Here is a 19,710-nt window from a genome sequence, read left to right on the forward strand (position 1 = left end):
ACATCATGAAGACTTTTTATGGGACCCAAAGACACCCTTGTATCTGGATTCAGGACCTCCATAAGGGCTACTTGTAGGTAGAGTCACTGATCTGTGGAGACTCTGAGATGAATCCCGCATCTGGAAATGAAAAGCAAGGAGGATGGCATGGAAACACCTGATCAAAGGTTTATTTCACTCACCATCCTCAGGTCTGGAGGTTTTGGCAAGAATATCTGTTTGACAATTGAGGTCCCCATCTCTCCGTCAGCCTGGACTCTCGGTGTAGAAGTGTCGTGTCTTGCTGTGTGCCAGGGCCTGAAGGCTGGCCCACACTGGCTGGTGCGCACTGGCTGCCTTTACTGTGTGAACCTTTTTCTCACACACCCCACATTTTCACTTGGTTTTCGTCTCCTTTTCTTTAGGACTCATGACTTATTTTCCCTGACAGCTTTCCCCACTCACCTGCAAAACCAGCCACTCTGGCTAAGTCATCCAGTGTCCTCGAGCTCCAATCCCGACTCCTGCTCTAGGTATCCATCCTGGAAGCACACTGGGCATACTCTGTGTCTCCCAGCCTTCTGCGTGTCAGCATGCCCTCACCTCTAAGACCAGCTCTCACTGGGTGTACCAGCTCAGGCACATCTGCCTAAGGACACAAGTCCACTACCACCAGAAGTGAAATGTGTCCTTCAGGGTGATGACATGCACAGTGCTGTGACGCCAGGTCACAATGCTGTTAGCTGTCTGAAAAGCACAGAGTTGTGTGTCATTCTGTATCAGGTTTCATGTGTTTTTCTTACTGGATTTGCCCAACAATTCATGACTCTGATACAATAAGCATGAGGCCCCTCTGTAGCACAGCAGTACTAATGAAATAAAGATGAGTGTTGAGGTTCATATGACAGGAGAAACTCAGAGTTTAACTCACCGGGACAGTGCACAGTCCACAGCCTGTCCCCACCGACCAGACTAATGTCCTCTAATGTAGAAATTGGTACGAGAAGTGGAACCTGCTCATAATCAAATCCTATCACAGCCCCTGACTGTTAACTTATCCTAAATATGTAAATCGATTTTTCAGTCAGGATACAAATGAAACTATTTCCAGAGAATGAAAAGATGGAAATCAATGTTTTACAGTGTTTAATATTTGTTATGAACATTCCTACTAGTTTGGAGTTAGTTCATATACCTGGTATGTAGCCATAGGGAGAAAGGTTAGATAGCAAATTTTAGTAATATTATTACATATTAGGGACTTCAATCCCTACCTCAGTTTTCTCACCATGGTAACCACTGTATTAGAGTAAAAAACACCAACTGTATGAAAACAATCTCAGTGACTTCACTCAAGGCTTTGTTTCTTCTTTGTGTCACTGATTAATGCAACCGTAGAAGATCTCTTTTGGAGACCCTCCTTGGAGACCCTTTAACAGGCTCTCCTTAGAGGCTCAAGTCTCAATTCAGTAAGCTAAACTCTGCCCATCTTCTGAGTCTGGAATGAGCTGAGCAGAGGAGAAGGCAGGCAGTGGATACAGTGTGAGTGGATGAGTTCAGGGTTTTAGTGAAAGGACCCTTGAGTCACCCATGAATTGTGAATCCTTGAGCAACTAGTTTGAGCTTCCCTGAAACTCAGTTTGTTTATCGTCCTAGCTATTATCCACCTGCATGTAATGCAACACATATGTAAAGCATGGCAATATGGATAGGTAAAGACTCTGTCAGTGGTCAGCATCTATGCTTGCTGGCAACTTTTGCAGGAAGTTCATATGAATTCATAGGAAGTGATCTGAAAGATGATCAAATGACCAAATAAGAGAACCAGAAACTCAGACAGTCCATTGGAACATCTGAAGTTTCCCTGTAGGCATTGTCCTTGTACTGCCATTCCAGACTCAGCACAAGTGTTTGCTGTCCCTACACTTTACACAAGCAGGTGAGTAACAGCAGGCGATCAGGCTGGCACAGTCTCCAACCCATACCTAACAGATGTGTGTGTGTGTGTGTGTGTGTGTGTGTGTGTGTGTGTGTGTGTGTGTGTTTATATCACTGTATGCTGCTGCATACATCGTATTAAAGTGGTATGTGTTCCTCCTTTCTCTTTAACGTATGACTCTTTGTGGGCTTTATTCATGGGATCAACATTTCTCAGTCTGTGAGTAGTGGATAATATCAAGCAGAAAAGGAAACATTATTTAATACTTACCATCAAAATAAGATTTTTTTCAGTGCCAAAGTAAATGATATTCTTGAAAGCTAAGTTCTGAAGGAAAGTAAGCCTCTATTTTGAAAGCCTCCTTTACTCAGGGCCTGAGTAAAGCAGCACATTGGGTGATGTGGGTGCTATCCAGGCAAGAGGACTCGGGCATCATAAAAACACCTTCCCTGTTGGGAAGAAAATATTTGCTATAGAACTGAGGAAAAGACGATAAAGCTAAGGCAAGAAGGGTAGAACTGAGTTGATGGCCCATGGTCCTGTCCCTCCTGTATACTCTGACTTTCCCAGAGCAGTAGGCTTCCCTTTCTCCCTAATGGACACACATATAGAATTCTATAGAATACCCAACTTCTATAGCATTCCATGCTTAATTGACATGTCAGCAATGTGGCACTTTTGCAGGTAAGGTTTTTAGGCAAAGGTCCATTGGAGGTGGATGCAGTGGAGAATCTGGCTTCCCAACACCTATGTGTGATCCACATGGAATCCAGCAGTCCAGAATGCTCCTACAGCAGGAGGCATGGTAGAGAAGAGAGGCCGTGGGAGTTGGAAGCAGAATAAAATGCCTACAGAACACATGGCTTCCACAGAGGCAAGGGGCCAGAATCATGCACAGGGGTATATACAAATCTCAAAAGCCAACATGAAGAAGCCACTCTGTAGCTAGTGCTTCAGAGATAGACCTATCTTGTAGCCAAGGCCAGGAAGGATTCAGAGAGGACAAAATATCCAAGGTTCCCTTCAGAACCACAGTGAGGGTCCACAAGCCCACCTGACTGACAGCTGGGAAGAGAGAAGAGAAATGTGGAAGACTGAACATTCATCTCTCAAAGCCTGCTGTCAAGAAGAGCAGGATCTGGCTTGGGCATTATGTGTGAGTCCTAACTGACATCCCCTGCAAGAGATGGGTACAGAGGAAGAAACACCCCTGTGTAAGATGAGTATGGAGGAAGAAACCCCCTGTAAAAGATGAGTATGGAGGAAGAAACCCCCTGTAAAAGATGAGTATGGAGGAAGAAACCCCCTGTAAGAGATAGGTATTGAGGAAGATACCCCCTGCAAGAGATGGGTATGGAGGAAGACACCCCCTGCAAGAGATGGGTAAGTATGGAGGAAGACACCCCCTGCAAGAGATGGGTAAGTATGGAGGAAGACACCCCCTGCAAGAGATGGGTAAGTATGGAGGAAGACACCCCCTGCAAGAGATGGGTATGGAGGAAGACACCCCCTGCAAGAGATGGGTATGGAGGAAGACACCCCCTGCAAGAGATGGGTATGGAGGAAGACACCCCCTGCAAGAGATGGGTAAGTATGGAGGAAGACACCCCCTGCAAGAGATGGGTAAGTATGGAGGAAGACACCCCCTGCAAGAGATGGGTAAGTATGGAGGAAGACACCCCCTGCAAGAGATGGGTATGGAGGAAGACACCCCCTGCAAGAGATGGGTATGGAGTTGCAGCAAGAGGAGAAGTAACATCAACAAATCAGATGACAGCACACAGGAGGCTGAGGTGGGCATATGGCTGAGAGTACCTAGCCACCTGGGCTACAGAACATGACTCTGGTAACTCTGCCTCAGATAAACAGATGGATGGATGGATGGATGGATGGAAGAATAGATAGATAGACAGACAGACAGATAGAGAGATAGAAATAGAGATAAGAAAACAAAATGTTCTACAGTTCTTACTCAGCTCAATACAGCACATCATTTTTTTTTTAACTCCAGGGTGCATTCATGATGTAAAGTCACTAGCCAAACACCCAGAGGCCCTGCCATTGCTTTAAACTATGGGCATTGGGTTGGGTAGAGATACATGTAATGTATTCTACCCATGTAAAATGTCATGTAAACTCTATAGGTTTATCTTTTCTCTTTTATTAAATTACACAATGATTTTTCTTCTCAAGTCATAGATCCAACTGAGGGGAAGCAATAAAGCCATGCATGTCTCTAAATGGTAATTTTCTCACCACCAGCAGAGGAAATATAGAAAGTGTAAAGCCTTGTGCATAGTTTCCCTAGGGAATGTGTATGTGGCATTTGAGTTAAATCAAGGTATTCATGGGAAAAGAGCCACTTGCTAGTGCTGGTCACTTTGTTCACACTACTTGACAACCCAGAATGCTATGGCATTATTTCTGCTTTACAGATACAGGCAGTAAAACTTTGGTGAATGTCAAAGTTGGCTCATTCAAGATCGCTAAGGGCTTGAGGGTGTTGAGCTGGAGGCACACATGGTGTGTGGCCCGAGTCTGATCTTGGTTTCTTTCCCTCTGCCTCAGCACATCCTGTGTACTCTATAATGGCTGCATGCTCCAAGGACACACTGGGTCTCTATCAGCTGTCCCTGGAAATGGACCTCAAAACACTTCTTCAGAACATCAGCCTCTGCTTGACCCCAGGAAGAACCACTGGTCCATGCATCTCCTCTTCAAGACAAGAGCCTCGATCTTTCTCATGATAGTTCACAGCTTCAGTGCTTTGCCATTTTAGTGACACATTCTTTCCCATCAGCAGCTTCATCACTGAAGACAACCTCCCGGTTCCTCTTGGGTGGCTCAGCCTCTTGGATTCTTGGTCTGAAGGGGCCGTGTCCTGACAAATCAAGATCTTTCCAGATCTTCCTATTAGCTGAGCTGCCTGTTGTGGCAGAGTAGCATTCAGGCATCACTCTGTTAGATACTGAATGCTTGACAAGACTGACACACTGGCCAGAAGGTAGGATTCCCTGACCACTTGGAATATGACAGCCAGCCACAGTATCCTGGGAGAAAGTACAGATCTTTGCAAGACACTCTTTAAGACGCTTTCATGGTCTCGCTTCTGCAGTCTTAAAGAAACTGATTTCATAGAAGTGAAAGGAGAAGAGAACTACGCTTGCCAGAGGCTGGAATTGCTTGGGGTGGGGCGAGGGTGTGTGTGTGAGGGGGGGGGGTCAACTGGCAACAATGTTTACAGTTAAATGGGAGAAGTAGGGAGCTGGGGAGATGGCTTGGTGGATAATGGCACATGCTCTTCAGTGAGACCTTGTTTCAAGGTTATAAGGCTGAAAGCAATAGAAGAAGACACTTGACATTAAATATGGCAAGACTATATCAAAGCAGTAAAAGAGAGAATTTTAACATGCAAGTATGTTACATGGCCCATTTGATCATTTAAAAAGGAATCCCTATACCAAAATATCACTCTGTAACCTTATAAATATACACAGTTACTCTGTATCATTAAAAACAAAATTGCTTTCTGATATTCCAGCATCACATCCCATAGAGCATGAAACATGTGGTGGCCAATAATGATGAGTTTTTTTGGAGTCATAGAAAAGGCTAAAAATGGACCAGTTTTTTGGACATAAGGAAAAGCAGGCATGGGGCCAGTGGAAACCGAGAAGTAAGCCAGAAAGAAACGGAAGCTCTCCGTTCTTCCTTACTGCCTCCTTCCTACACTCAGAGCCAACACCGCCAGCATTTTGTCAGCCAGCATCCTTTGTGATCCTCCAAATTCTCAGGCCAGAGAAAATGGAGACTCATAAAGACGCAGCGAGGACAACACCCTGGAATGGCCTTGTGAGTCATTATCGTGAATTAAATGGCATCCGCCTATTTTTCTCACTGTTGAGTAATGACACTTGGTTGACAAAAACTAGTACTTCATCTTTAGAACTCTCAGAATATCTCCTTACCCAGCCTGTTTGTCTTGTGGGTGGATTTAGCCCCCGAATAACCTAAGAATTCACCAGCTGCTCGCATGAGCATCCTGCCCTTCAGAATCGGGAGTGGATTCAGCCAGTCTGCTATCCTGTTAGACGTGTAGTCACCACCAGGTCCTTTAAATGTTCTGCACTCTGCTTCCTTTTTCCTTTTTTTTTTTTCTCTCATTTATAAATGAGGATAATAGCATCTATCAAGCTGGGCTACTAAGCTTAAATGAGGTTGGTATGCACATTCAAACAGCCCATGTCAGTACCCAGGAGATATTCCCAAGTGCAGCTGTGACAGGGACGGTGACAAGATCATTCTCCTACAGTGGCCACTCCTGGCATAGGCTTACTTGGGTAAGCGCTGCCCACCCTCACCTCTAGCCTTGCTTACCTCCCATGGAGGACACAGTTTTTCCAAGTTCTGCCACCAACCCCTCTTCTCCTCTTGTAAGACCGCGGAGAGCAGTTGGGAGCAAGTGCAAGCTGCCTGGGATTTCCCTGGTGGAGACACCGCCTCTGCCTTCCACTGCCTTCTTCCCCCAGTTTCCTTCATTTCTGGGCCAGACCTGGATAAACTTGCTGCTTCCTTCCTCCGGGCTCTCTGGAGAGCTGAGTGCCCCACACTTGAAAGCTTGAAACCTTGTCATTTCCACCTTGAACCTGTGGCTGACCTCGCCAGACAGCCTGGGAAATGAATTAGTGTCCGAGAGCAGAGGCAGAATGTGAGCGGTGACCTGGTTCTCCTAAGCAATGTCGCAAACTGTCAAACGGTACTTAAAGTTCCCTTTTCTCAACCCCTTTAATTATGTTGAAAACTATGTCATATTGTTTTTGAAAAAAGTTAATGAAGCAGTAGGTAAAGGTGAGTGGAGGAACATCATTCACTTGGATTCTTTTGCAAGCTTTTGATAAGGTCCCTCATAAAAGGCTATTAAGGAAAACAGATGACCACAGGGCTCTGGCAGAAGTCTTTTGGCTTTATTAAAAACTGGTTACATTGTTCTAAAAGGAAGAATCATTTGTGCTGGCCGCTTCTTGGAGGGGAGAGAGGTTAATCACAAGCTGTCTCCACTGTTGGTATTTAGACTGGAGATGCTCAAATGATTTACAAAGCAAGGTTGGTCAGAAACACAAAATCATTTTCATAGTTCAAGCCTTCTAGAGTGCTCCAAGGGTGATCATCTATCAGTAGGGAGTCGATTCCCTGGAGGATGAGCTGGGCCTACACAAAGGGTCAGTCTCCAAAGATGGGAAGAAAGCTCCGAGAAGATTTCTGAGTAAGAATTGTCTCTTGTGGCCCCGGGTGGCAGGCCTGAGGCCAGAGGCTACACAGGGAGCTTGCAGTGCCCTTCCAGCCCTGCACCAGATGGTGGCTTTAAGGCCATGAAAAATCAGAAATGAGTGGCATGGTAGAAAGCATCTCAGCAATACAAAGACACATTCCAAAACACCACAACAATCTTGTTCATAGGGACAGCCCGAGAAATGCCATGGGCACTTGATGCTAAATACATGCTCTGACAATTTGTATGTTTGACCTCACGGCAGGAAGTAAGTGAATCATACTATGCTGAGAGAGTGGCTGGTGCAGATAGATGTGAGCTGCATCTTAGCCTACAGAAGAAGACGGAGCTTTCTATCAAAGGACTCTGCTCAGGAGATGGTGAGGTTCTCGCCTTGTAAGCAGCATCATCTAAGTTTGATCTCCAGAACTCACATGGAAATGCTGGGGGATGGTGGCACATACTGGTAACCCTGAAACTGGGAGGAGGAGGAGGAGGAGGAGGAGGAGGAGGAGGAGGAGGAGGAGTGGGAGGACCCACCTGGCCTGCTTGAAGGTTGATAATACCTGAGGGCGGAAAGCTGAGATTGTTCTCTGGCCTCCACATACATGTTATTTACACATGCACATGCATTCCCACATGAATGTGCATACACACACACACACACACACACACACACACACCACATAATTCATAGTCTACTAACATGCTTATTCTCCTAACCACCTCCACTCACCTGGCCTGTATTCACTGTGAAGTAAAAAGAAGGTATTATATGAATACCTAGATGCTGATGAGGCCAACCGCCAGCATTCTCCCAGACAGGGCCCTCATTAATCTTTGTGGCACTGCTCAGAGAGCCCCACCTGCATTTCTTCAAGATCAAGACATCCTAGACACAGAAGTTGTCCTACAACCAACAGCAAAGTTAGTCCCCATTGTGGTTAGATAAAACTGCTTTTCTTTTGCCCAGTCAGGTGGTGAGCAGCTCTGTCCAGACATGGGTCCCCTCTCACCCTGTAGAGAGACTCACTATGAAAGACAGCATGTGAGGAAGATGCTGGGCTAGAAGCAGCCCTCTCACAGAGCCCCAGCCTAGACCACGCAAGGTGATCTGCTCACTCGATGCAAGTGTGGAGCCCTCCATAGAGAAGGGTTGCCTTGTAACAGACAGTGCCCACACAATTGAATGTTTATATGGAGGGAGGGGAAGGAAAGGGAACGGCTGGGGCTGTAGGTCAGAGGTTGGGCACTTTGCCCATATGAACTGTTTCTCAGTAGGGAGGGGGTATAGTAGAAGAGCTCCAGAGAGGACCCATGTACATACTACACCCAAAGATAAATTCTAAAGGGTCGTAGACCTGAGAGTAAATAAAATTACTAAGCTATGAGCTTTCTGGAAAGTAACACAGAAGCAAAGCTTTGCATCATTAATCTAGGCAAAAGGTTTGAGTGGACAGTGTCCACGGGTGACATGCAGATGAGAAGGCCAGTGTCTGTGATCCTTCAGAAAACACAAAGCTAAAAAGACCTCCATGGCACCTTTGGAATTGTTAAAAATATTTCTCAAAATTTGGCCACAATGAATCCAAGTGTGTGGGACAGATGAAATTCTCACAAATTTCCAGTTGGAAGGCAGCTTTCTGATAATGTTAAGAGAACATGGAACTCAGGACTCAACAATCCCATGTCTAGATATTTACCTAAAGTAGATTTAAAAAAAAAAAAAAAAAACCATACCACATAAATGTTGCACACAAATGTTTACTATGGTTTTCCTGACTAAAAGTAACGACATGCCAGTCAACAAGTGAACAGTGGAGTATCGCTCAGCAATGAAAACAGCAAACTCCACACATTCAACAGCAAGGATGGGTCCCAATACATACTGCTGGGTAAAAGAAATCAGATCTGACAAGTTCTGTGATGTATTATTCTATCTATAGAACATTCTGGAAAAGACCTGCAAAACAGATCCAGAGCTGCCAGGCTTTGGGACAAGAAGAAGGTGTTGGATGCAAAGGGTCACATAGGAAATGGGCTGGGGTGTGATCAGGGCTCCACATCATGACTTCTAGTGCACACATGACTGCCTTCCTGAAAACCCTCAGATCCCCACATCCAGGGACTGAGTTTCATTATATTATTTTTAATTAAGTCAATAAAACAAACAAACCAAAAACACACTAGCAACCAAACCGAAACTAAGCTACCATGACGAAAGCTTGAGTGAATGTGTGTGTGTCCCTGTGAGCTAGCCTCTTCTATGAGTCACACCACAGTGGTAAGTTCCTTTTCGAGAAACTCGGCTCTGCTCAGGGTGCAGTCTGCAGTTGGTCTCCTTCTCTAATTTATCTCAAGTGACACTGGACCCCTAACCTTCTCATTAGCTCAAACACACAGAGTGGTTAGGCTGTCCCCTTCTGAGCCACGGCTACTGCTGGCCTCCAGCTGTGAGGATCAGCTGGTGTTCTTAAAGACAGCCCTTCACCTTGAACTGTTCATGCTAATCACATTACCACAGGTGACACTAATGACCAAGATGTGTCTTCAGCCCTTCCTAAGCTCCCAGATGAGACACCTATGTTTCAAGACACAAGATGCCTTGTGGAGCTGAACACCTCAGCGGTGGGGGTGGCCCCTGGGGCAGGCAGCATGGAGACTGTATCTGGACCCATGGCCACTTTCAGCTTCAAAGGGAAGTTTTTCAACCACACCAAAAACTGCTGAGGAGAATTCCATGGTTAGGTATTGATTTCTCTGACTGGGGGGCGGGGTGGGGTGTGGACATGGAGAAACTGTCCCTGGGGAATGGCACTGAAGGGAGGGAGCCCACTGCACTAAGAGCAGGAACGTCCCCTGAGTAAAAGTGCCCTTGCAGAAGGCATCTGTGAGCAGACACACAGCCTGCAATGTCCGTGAAGGTATCCAGCCTGGGCCATGACTAGGAAATGGCAGAATCCAAAGACGACGGGTTCTGGTGGAAGAAAGTGGAGTCGATGAACTGTGTCCTTCTCCTTGTTCTCTGGGCTTCCTGCTGCCATGAGCTGAGAAGTTGGCCCCACCACAGGCTCCTCACCGTCATGCCTTGCTTCTCCACAGGCCCAGGGGCAATGGGTTTCACTGACTGGACCAAAAACAAACTTTCATCCGTATATGCAAATTAGCTTAGGTATTTTATCACAGTGATAGAGAACTAACTAATATGCCAAGCTCTCCCTCCTCTTCTCTCTCTCTCTCTCTCTCTCTCTCTCTCTCTCTCTCTCTCTCTCCCTTCTTCCCTCCTCTTCACAGATATGCACTATAGCACCAGAGTCTAAAGCTACCTGGAAAGTCAGAGCAGGGCCTTAGCTCGGGGCCTAACTGCTGACTGGAACCTCGTGAATTGAGCCAGAAACAAACACTGACTCCAAAGGCCAGCCTTCCATTTCCCAGCAGACCTACATGGTAACTCTTTCCCCGGTACATAAATGCACAATAAAATTTATTTTAAAAAAAAACAACAACACTGTGGGCCTGGGTCCAGTACTATTGAGGTGTGTGTGTGTGTGTGTGTGTGTGTGTGTGTCTGTGTAGCTCACACACCGTAAGCATCAACGGTCACAAAACAATCCCAGTGCAAGGCACCCTTGCTGGACCGTAATCTCAGAACCTAGAAGGGCCAGTGAGCTGCACAGCATGGAGCTGAACTGGGTGAGGAATACAGAAGAGAAGGAGAGAGGCAGGGAAGTAGAAGGAGGGCATCATGGGAGGAGAGGAAGGAGAAGTGAGAGAGAAAAAGGAGGCAGAGAGAAGGGAAGGAGGGAGAGAAGATGGGAGGAGGGAAGAGGGAGGGGAGAGAGGAGGGAGAGAAGGACAGGGAGAAGAGGGTCAAAGAAGAGAAGAGAGAAAATGAATTCAGAGAAGAAGAATAAAAAGGAGACAGACAGACAGGCGGACAGGACAAAGCACCGAGGGTGGGAACAATGAGGTCGCATAGGCTAACTAAAGGCAGTGGTCTCCTCTGAGTGGGACCAGGGCAGCTACAGGCTAGCCTGATCCTCTGGAGGCTCCCGGTTCCAAGGCCAGGCTGCTCTCTGGAATCACGCTACCCTTTGTCCCTCCTGCCATAGCCCTAGCTACATGAGACGCCATGGTGCCAAGCCAGCAGCTGAGGCAGGAAGAGGGAGGCCAGGGCTGCTGGCTGGGTGGCCAGGCCTGCTCTCCCTGCTCCCCCCTGGGTGCCAGAGCCAGAGCAGCCAGGTCAGGGTGGTGGGGAGCGGCTGGCAGGGCGGGCTCTCACATGCTCTCTTTCCTATGGCTGGGCCTGCTTTCCTAGGGCTGGGAGGGGCCAGGCAGCCAGCAGTAGAGAGTGAGAACTTCCCCTTGCCAGAGCCAGCTGCTGGCTGCCATCTGGGCAGGGGCAGTGCCAGTTTTCCAAATCTGCCTTCCCTTTGGAGAGCCGGGGAACTCTGTGCTAGGGAGATATCTTCCCCTCATCCCGAGGCTCTCTGTCGAAAACTCAACCCAACCAGCCTCAGAAAGAGGGAGGGCTGAGAAATGCCACAAGCTGGGCTCTTTCCAGGGGAATTTACTTTGGGCCTTTCCATCCAAGCAAAATCTTTATTCTTACTCCGCATCCTTTGGCTCTTCCATTCTACTTGGTGATAACCTCTTATTATTTTTTTAAACACGTGTACACATAAAATGATGAAATGCCAACAGCTTGTGTATCCATCCTACATGCCATCTAGAGATGGATCCTCTACTGTGAACTGGAAATTCCCTGAGAACAACAAAGCAGCCTTTAAAATTTGCCATCTAACATGGACAACCTAAATGAACCTCACTAATGATGGGGCTGTCCCTCACTCCTTCATTAGATGCTCAGCCATCATCTTCTACCTTATGTTTTGAGACAGGGTCTCTCAGAACCTGGAGTTTGCTACTTGGTTATACTAATTTGCCAGGAAACTCCAGGGACTCTCCTGCCTCCTCCACCTCCTTAGCAACAAGATTATAAACCCACACTACTGTGCCCAGCAATTTCTGTGAGTGCTCAGGATTCAAACTCAGATCCTCACATGTGTGGCAAGCATGTTACCAGCTGATCATCCCCCCAGCCCCACACTCAGCACATTCTAAGCCTGAGCATAAGGTTTGGAAAAGGTGAAGAACTGAAGAGCTAGAGCTGTCTCAGAATTTAGCTGCAGGATGAACGATACCTGTCCATGGGGGCCCATGTGGGAGCCGTAAACAAGTGCCTCTGCTGTCTGCCATCAGCCATGGGTGTGACCTTAACTGAGTTGGCCTGAGACCACATGAGCTCTACTCTGGTCCCACAATGGTCCCAGGAGGCAGTGCCAAGAAGAGTTGGTCCATGGAATTAAGGAGACCCTGGACCAACCAAAAACTCAGGAATCCATATCTATGGTGAGTGATATGCTTTACAAGTGGGTCCCCCTGGTGTACTCCAAAACACCTGGATTTGAGTTTTCATTTTCCCTTGCCTTCTGGGTTCTCCTTTTCACTATCCAAAGGTGCCTTCTCAATGGCATGTCAAGCTAACCCAGTGTCTCACAATTATAACATCTTTGTAAAACCTTCCCCGGGTTTGTAGGCAGGGACCCCAACATCACAGAGATGTTTTGTGGGTGGATGGGGCTTTATCATGGCCTTCTCACCTTAGCTGGTATTTCCATCCTGAATCAACCCCACACATGGCTGAAACCCAGGTAACAGTTGGAAGAGGCCAGGGCTGGGAGCTAGGCAGAACATTGAGGCTGAGGTCTCTCTGAAATACATGGTTTGGTGTCTCAGATCTGGAAGTCTAATGGTTGATCTGCTTTGGGATAAGCAAGCCCTAAGAAAGTCTGGTTCACATTGGCCAAGCTCACAGGAACAACTCCTTGCTGTTTAACTGTGTCTCTTACATTATTCTATAAAGAAAACTGCAGAGCACCTATATCTGAGGAATGCTGGTGTGAATGGTCTTATTAGACCCTCCCATTTGAACTGAGCTGGGGAGGGAAAGCACTCTCAGATCTAGTTGGATATCCCAGCCATGGTCAAGAGCTTGTTCAAGCTGGCCCAGTATGTGTTACAGATCAACCAGGATTCTGGATATCATGATATCTCGGTCAGGATTGAGTCCATACATAAAATTCCTAAGTGACAACAGGAACTTGCTGGAGAAGGAACCAAAGGGAAAGATCAGAAGACGCCTCGATGATTACACCCATGATACAGAGGAACTGCTGGGAGAACACAGGCTTTGCGTCCTGGCCCCATTGCATGGTTTCGTCAGGTTACAAGTCTCTCCAAGCCTCTAGTTCCTCAACCATAGGAACCACCTAGAATCCTTCATGCCACATTCTTGTAGAGCCAGAGCCAGAAAATACAAGTCTTCTCAGAGTCCAACCTGCTTAGGTGTCTAGCATGGCATGGTCATCTGTGTACCTCTGTCACTTGTTTCTAAAGTGGTCACTTCTGCCTTCAAGCCACAAGTGCCTCATGGGGCTGCCGTTGACTGGATCCTGCCCCCAGGAGCCCCTGCTCTGTGCTCAAGGTCATCTACAGGAGACAGAAGAAAGTCATCCATTCAGGCACTGGCATTCTTCAGTGTCTAGGGACATTTGTTTCCAACACTTGTTCATTTCATCCCGACAGTAACCCTGCAAGATACAAACATCATTAGCCCCATTTTTTACATAGGAAAGATAAGGCATACACTGATATCAAGGATATGGCAGAACCAAGGTTCATATTACACAGTGGGCACCAGAGCCCAGGCATTCACCTGCTAAACCAGGTATTCTCTACATGTTAGTGATGCCCTGTAAAAGGCTTTGCAGGAACACAGCAGAGGGTCCTGTTCTGGGACCCAGAAGCTCTCCCTATTCCTCTAACAAACTCTTGAGCCTTGAGATTGGATGAGCTTCAGCTACTTTTGCTGCTGACTTTCCTAAAAGTTCTCAGTCACAGATCCATCCCCCAATCCCACATCCTCCATGTTCACCAAGGCATGGCTCCAGGCAGACCTGGGCTGAGATGAAAGTGTTTCCTGCCCCTAGAACTAGCAGGTATGAGAACTAGCAGGTATGAGAATACAGAGGGATGAGCCCATCGCCCATGACTTGCTGACATGTCAGAGTCCAGATGATTCTGACAGAGCCTCAGATGACCACGGGAATGGAAACACCTTTTGTGTCACAGCCTGGAGGGTGGACACTCACACCTGCTGCAAAGCCAAACCCCAAGTGACAATAGAGGGACCTGGGCAGCTGTGAGGCTGACAGGCAGAGTGAAAACCAGGTCTGCTCAGAGAGCCTGGAGCTCATACCCTACAGACTCTGCACCACAGAGACGTTTGCTCAGCCATGTTGCTTGCTGCTCTGTTCAATAATAGCTAGCCAGGAAATGGAACCAGCCTAGATGTCCATCCACAGGAGAATGGATAAGGAAAAAGTGACTCAGTGGAATTTTACTTGGCTGTTAAGAAAAATGAGATTATGAAAATTTCAGGAAAATAGAATTTACTATACATAATACTAGAAAGTATACTGTGAGGTGACCTCATCTCAGAAAGACAATTGCCAAGTGTCCTCTCCTGCATATGCTGACTTATGATGTGTGTGTGTGTGTGTGTGTGTGTGTGTGTGTGTGTGTGTGTGTGTGAAGTGTTCTAAGAGTGGGACTAGATTATGAAACTAGATAGGATACCACAAGAAAGAAACAAGAGGTGTGTGTGTGGGGGAGGTACCGTGTGACATAAGAGTGTGTGTGTGGGGGGACTTGTAGGAGTGACAGGACCCAAGGGAAGGAGGAGGCACAGGGAAGACAAGGGAAAGAGAAACAGCAAGAACGAACCTTCACTTGGAAAACGCCATCCCGAAACCTCATTCTTAATAAACAGTGAAGCGAAATAATGAGGAAAAGAGAAGATCTCGGGCCTGAGACAGCTCCTTATTGGAAGCGGGGAAATTGTAGACAAAGAAAGTTCAAGATACAAGCAGCCTCAAGGAGCAGCGTGGGTCAGAGTAGATGATCTCAGGACGGGCTTTCACGGGAGCGCACAGCACTACTTTTCTGGTCACGGCGACCAAAGACCTGGCAAGGAGCAGCCTACCGGAGGAGGAGGAGCTTTGGTCCATCAAGCAGGGAAGGTACAATCATGGGGTGTCCTCTGACCCTGTCTGGGCAGGTCAACGAAAGGGTTATGGCCATCTCTTCTCTCCATCCCCCTTTTCACTTCATGTTTGTCTCAGACCCTCTTGCCATCAGGGCACCTCCTTCTTGTTAATCCTCCCTGGAAATGGCCCCACAGACACACCCCAGGCTTCTCTTAACCCACACAAGCTGATAATGGAAATAAGTCTTCATGGATGGGGATGCTGCAGGCACTGTTACACCCCAAGGGGAAGCTGGGTACCCCAGTAGCACTGAAACCAAGGCCCCATAGCACCTTAACTTTTCTGGGCTTTGGTCTCAGAACTTCTGTGTTAGAACTGAAGGGGTAAATAAACAAATGTGATGCCGAAAGGCAAAAGAAGAAAGATGGGCAGAGCGCAACAAGACAGTGCGCACCCAGAGAGGACACAGGAGCAGAAATGAAGAGAGCGGGAAGCCAGGGACCCATGCTGGGACCAGCTGGTGGTCTACTTGCCTCTGTCCAGATTTGGTCTCTCCATGGATCTTGAATTTTCATTGCCATCTAGTCCCAAGACAAACCCCCAAGACTGCTCACTCTGCAAACTCCACTAGTACTCTGCCCTGGGCCTTTGACAGTTGTGCAGCAAGCCATTTCCCCTGTTGCAGCTAATGGATGTAGAAAAAGAAACCATGGAGCATAATGCTTTGCCCTGGACTGGAGCTGGAAGCTTCTCCTATGTCCTTCTCAAAGGGTCATCAGTGCCTGGGAGAACTGCATGGAAGGTATTAGTTGCATGACTTTAGGAGGCTGGAGACTGACACCCTAAGAATGTACCTGACCCATCACTGCAGCCCCTGGGCCCCCTCAGCTGCACATTGAGGCGGACCTCACATCTTGGGCCAGAGAAGATACTCAGGGAGAGCACAGTCTACACCACCACATCCCTTCAGTGAAGACATCTAGGGAAAGCACAGGTGTATACCCTCAAATTTTTCCATTTTCATATGAACTCCCAGGATTCCAGATGGTTCTAAACTGGACCTTTTTTAGAACAGACCAAGATCAGTAGTTGTAGGTACAAACCTTTCCACTCACAAGCCCACTGGCTTCCTCCCATCAGGCTCTATGCATAGCAGGCTCATATGATGATCCCCCCACCAGAAGACTACACTGTTGACTTTTTCAGAAAATAAAACAACCTATGAGATTTATCTCTTTATCTCCTCAGTCCAGAGTGGGGAAAAAGGACACAATCTGTCCTCCCAGTGGGATGTCCCCCTGATTAGATGTCATGAAACAGAGTTGTCCTTTAGTTAAGAATTGCTGGAATACCTCCGACCCATGGTTACTGGAAAGAAGAAAAAAAAGAAACCCTAACTACAGATAAACTCCCCAGGGTTTCAGATCCGTTTAGCAATCAGCTGTGTTGTGAAGGAAACCTGGCCCCAAAAGATAGTTTGAATGCAAAATAAAGATAGTTCCCAGGCTTTGAAGCAAGTGCCGGACTCCTGGGGAAGCACCAGAACCAGAGTTTTGGAGGGTCATTATATTTCCTGCTTCAGACATCATCTGGGTCTCACCGTTCTTTTATACAATACCTATTTTTAGTCATTACAGGTGCCATGTCCTGCCAGGCAGGGGCCCCAGCAGGGCAGGCCTGGACAGGAGGGGTGAGGGTTGACTGCCTAAGAGGCAGGAAGCTGGACAGGCAGGAGGAAGGCAAGCTGGATGCCAGAGGTGGAGGTGAGGCTATCTCTGTGCTGGATGTGGGAGCATACCTGTTTAGGGAGCAAGACTCTGGGAACTAGGAGACAGACTGGGGCATTGTCGGGAGGGGGCTGGAACGCAAACAGCATAAGTGAGTAAAGACTCTGAGCTCTTCCATCTAACCTGCCACATGGGACTTCAGTGTAGGCAGAGTTAAAAGATGTGTAATCAAGGCAAAGATTAAGACTCAGATGGAGTGGAATGGAGGTGGAGATGGAGATAGAGGTGGATGTGGAGATGGAGATAGAGGTGGAGGTGGAGATGAAGGTGGAGATGGAGGTGGAGATGGAGGTGGAGGTGGAGGTGGAGATAGAGGTGGAGGTGGAGATGAAGGTGGAGATGGAGGTGGAGATGAAGGTGGAGATGGAGGTGGAGGTGGAGATGGAGGTGGAGATGGAGGTGGAGATGGAGGTGGAGATGGAGGTGGAGATGAAGGTGGAGATGGAGGTGGAGATGAAGGTGGAGATGGAGGTGGAGATGGAGGTGGAGATGGAGGTGGAGGTGGAGATGGAGATAGAGGTGGAGATGGAGATAGAGGTAGAGGTGGAGATGGAGGTGGAGATGGAGGTGGAGGTGGAGATGGAGATAGAGGTGGAGATGGAGATAGAGGTAGAGATGGAGGTGGAGGTGGAGATAGAGATGGAGATTGAGATGGAGATGGAGGTGGAGATGGAGATAGAGGTGGAGATGGTGGTGGAGATGGAGATAGAGGTGGAGATGGAGATGGAGATGGAGGTAGAGATGGAGATAGAGGTGGAGATGGAGGTGGAGATGGAGATAGAGGTGGAGATGGAGGTGGAGATAGAGATGGAGGTGGAGATAGAGATAGAGGTAGAGATGGAGGTGGGGGTGGAGATAGAGATGGAGGTGGAGGTGGAGATGGAGGTGGAGATGGAGGTGGAGGTGGAGATGGAGGTGGAGGTGGAGATGGAAATGAAGGTGGAGATGGAGGTGGAGATGGAGATAGAGGTGGAGGCAAAGATGAAGGTGGAGGTGGAAATTAAGGTGAAGATGGTAGATAGATAGAGGCAGAAATCAAGAGAGAGAGAGAGAGAGAGAGAGAGAGAGAGAGAGAGAGAGAGAGAAGACAGCATCTTAGAAGCCCTTGGATAAACAGAAACTCAGAGGCAAGAAGGTGAAATCCTGGTCTTCCTTGATTACAGTGTGCTGCTTTCTCTTTTGTCTCCCCACAAAATCAACTAATTCTGTCAATCACTAGCACCATGTAGCTTGAGTCTTTTTTGAGGGCCCAAATTCCAGCTTTGAGAAGGTCAGAGGCCAAGGCAGAGGATTCCCATATGAGGAAAATGGAGTTACCCAGAAGATGCATTTTAGCAATGCTTCAGCAAATTTAGAAATCCATCTTCTAAGAAGAAGGTGGGGGATGGAAGGGTGACTAGGGGCTGTTCTCAACCCAACTCTCTCTGCCTAGCTCAGGCTGACCTTGAACTCACAAACTTTCTGTTTCTGCCTTTCAGGTGCTAGGATGGTGGGTGTGAACAGCCATGCCCAGTTTAAGAAGCAAATGTTGAACTAAGTGTCCCTTAAGAGGTATGTTTGGAGTACTGAAATACATCAGTGTGTGTTTCATTTCACAAAGTTACACAGAATCCACCTACTGTTTTCATGTGCAGACATACATGGATACAGCCACACCAGGGCCTCCCACAGAGGCAAACACAGACACGCACCCAACTTCCATCCATGCACTAGGCAACACATTTCAGTCCACGAGAATGCGACCACTGCTGTCACTGAGAGGCTGTGCGGACTGTTTATTAGTATTAAATCATGTCACTGCTGAAGCACAGGAAAGTCAAATTTATAACATGCCAGACACTTTTGGTAGAAAATGCAAATACACAGCCAAGCAAGTCGGGCCTTTGAAACCATCATCTCACAAAATGGCCATGTCTTTCTCAGAGAAATGTTGTGTGAACCAAAGCAACATCTAAGATCCTCTTAGCAAAGTCAAAACAGAAGTGACAAAGGACAGATAACACAACTCACACAATAGGGACACCAATGGCCGTGAGACACACACATGAGAAATTCACCATGGCAGGCACGGTGGTCCACATCACACAACCCGGTACTTTACCCCACGGCCAGGAGTGGAAGGCCTCTGGCAGGACCACCATTTGGATAGTTATTTGGTGCCATTGAGGACAGCTGTCTTTTAAGCTCCCACTCTGGGCTGTGCCTTAGTGCCAGGAATTCAATCTTGAACAAGGGACAGTCCTTGTTCTCAAGAAACCTGAGGCTGCTGAGAAGACAATCTGAAGACATAGTTAAAAACTGCAGTTTGCAGGACACTGGGGAGGTGGCAGGTGTGGGAGGGGCCTCTTGCCCCTGCCTTGTCACAAAGCTCATTTCATTCTCTACAAACTGGGGCTTTCTTGTGTCTCTGGCTGACCACCCAACCATTTAAGGACCAGACCTGCACCATGGCCAGCCCGTTATGGAGCAGGCTGTTCTGTCTGCACGTTTCCCCAAATGCTCACTGAGAAGACTCTGGAAGCAGCTTCAACATTGGGAATATTGAGGATAAGGACAAGGCTGGAGACATCAAGGCTGGAGACATCGGCCTGGAGCCCTGTCTGGCTTGGATGGTGCAAACCTGGA

The 19,710-nt window shown here is 47.5% G+C and overlaps 1 long non-coding RNA gene across 1 annotated transcript in view; it reads right to left on the reverse strand.

Moving 5' to 3' along the window:
* Window positions 1–8,935: 8,935 nt before the first annotated feature.
* The window catches only part of LOC118593015, a 93,989-nt gene continuing 83,214 nt past the window's right edge, over window positions 8,936–19,710 (reverse strand). Inside the window, exons 3-4 of the long non-coding RNA XR_004946185.1 lie at window positions 12,851–13,840; window positions 8,936–10,314 (exon numbers count right to left, since the gene is read on the reverse strand). This is a non-coding gene — a long non-coding RNA (uncharacterized LOC118593015). The remainder of the gene's footprint in view (window positions 10,315–12,850; window positions 13,841–19,710) is intronic.

The sequence above is a fragment of the Onychomys torridus genome, chromosome 11, assembly GCF_903995425.1.
Source record: "Onychomys torridus chromosome 11, mOncTor1.1, whole genome shotgun sequence".
Classification (NCBI taxonomy): Eukaryota; Metazoa; Chordata; class Mammalia; order Rodentia; family Cricetidae; genus Onychomys; species Onychomys torridus.